The sequence below is a fragment of the Odontomachus brunneus genome, unplaced genomic scaffold (genome assembly GCF_010583005.1).
Source record: "Odontomachus brunneus isolate Ranch 3 - 2012 unplaced genomic scaffold, Obru_v1 Obru_scaffold_111, whole genome shotgun sequence".
Taxonomy (NCBI): Eukaryota; Metazoa; Arthropoda; class Insecta; order Hymenoptera; family Formicidae; genus Odontomachus; species Odontomachus brunneus.
In genome coordinates, this window is record NW_022639561.1 from 496,304 (window position 1) to 498,182 (window position 1,879).

Consider the following 1,879-nt stretch of genomic DNA (forward strand, 5'->3'; position numbering starts at 1 on the left):
ATATATATATATATATATATATATATATATATATATATATATATATATATATATATATAAACAGGAGAGGAGCTCCGCTTCTCTTCTAGATTTTCTACTTAAAAAAATTAATTTAACCTAACCCATCCTATACACTTTTGGTAAAAATATTGAGTAGAGGTCCGATTCGTATAATTTTGCTCTTAACTTATATTATGAAGGATATATCCCTCAATATGGTCAAGGTCAAGGCCTTGGGTTTAGGGGTCCTCTAAACAGTAGTTTTATCTTAAAATTAAACGTATTAAGTTTTATTTTAAATAGTGATGTGAGTTTTAATGGACAAAATTATAATGTTTTATATCAGAGCTCGGTACACGTTTCATGTTTCGATCAATTTTCGGCTGGCTTCGTCTAACATTATTCTTCTTATCTCATCGTCCCTCGCGCAGCTTATAATAGCTTTCCACTATTAAAAATATATGTTTACAAATCAATCTAAGTCTCAAGCAACTCAAACTGCGCGTCGAGCGATGCGGTAAAAGAAATAGTGCTATGCGGAGTAAGTCGAAAATCAGTTGAAATATATGATGCGTACCGAACTCTGTTCTATATATAATATATAATATATAATATATATAATATATAATATATATAAAATAGTAGATTCTATATATAGAAGGCCATGATTATTGAAACTTTTTCTATTATCTAGGCAACGATATTGGAAATAGATCGTTGACATGTATTAGGAAAGCAGAGAAAGTCGGGATTACATACAACGGAAAGATACGAATTATTACGGACCATAATTTCTCGGTTTTCCAAGTTTTTCCAGACATTGATAGACCGTAGGGAACATATCTGGGCAAACATCAGTTTCTACAGAAATCACAAGTGTGTAGATTTCCATTTCATTAAATAATTGTAACGGCGTGTTGTCATCCGTATTTCTTTCCCTAGAACATTATGCACATACTTTGAATGTATTTCCTAGAGCATTATGCATATATTTTGAATGTATGTAAAGTACACACTCACACACATATGCACATGTGCATAGATTATATAATTTTTATATTAATTTAAGTTTCCGCATTTTTCAGCAAAGGGTGACACTTATTTGCATTACGTGTTTGTACAGCTCAATCTATTTGTTTGGTGAATATTAACTATTCAAAGTGTAATTGTTTTGACAGTAATCTATTTTAAGGGATAGTTGCTAAAATTGTACTAATTCTATCTCGTATCTTTATTATTATTGAATAACCACATTTAATAGTAAAAATGAGAAATAATCTCAGCAAACGCAAAATATAACTTATACTATATAGAAGTAAGACGTAATATAACTGTTACTTATATTATATGTTACTTTTTATTTAATTTTTCAATTTATTTTTATTTATTAAATTTTTTATTTAATATTAAGGTTTCTTAATTTTCTTTTTTGGTGTTCATTTTTATAACGAAGTTTTTTTAAATTTTTATAAGCAGATTTTTTAATTGATGGTAATTACTTTTGTTAATAACAATCACTTGCAACCAAAATATTAGTTATAGTAATGTGAATGAATATATTTTAGCAAATAATCCATCTGGAATAGCAAGATACCCTTTTATATTATTACACCTACTAGATCGCATTTTTTATATAAAATAATTGCACTTTTTGGAATATATTTTTACAACATATTTTTGACTGATATTTGCTTGACAATTTGTAACCTTTGTGTGTGCGTACAATTATATTAACCGTAATTATATTAATTATATTTGCTAGGAAATGAGTAATTTATAACTATATAAGGTGTTCCATTTTAAAAGATGCATCCTGATAATTCCTCAGTTAAGCATATTCAGCAAAAATGTTTCAGATAAAAGTTATATGGTTCGATGG

The 1,879-nt window shown here is 27.6% G+C and overlaps 2 protein-coding genes across 5 annotated transcripts in view; one reads left to right on the forward strand and one right to left on the reverse strand.

The window, feature by feature from the left end:
- The window catches only part of LOC116849315 (synaptotagmin-10-like), a 526,459-nt gene that overhangs the window by 74,341 nt on the left and 450,239 nt on the right, over nucleotides 1–1,879 (forward strand). The window lies entirely within an intron of this gene.
- LOC116849320 overlaps nucleotides 1–1,879 on the reverse strand; it is a 73,161-nt gene that overhangs the window by 70,434 nt on the left and 848 nt on the right. The window lies entirely within an intron of this gene.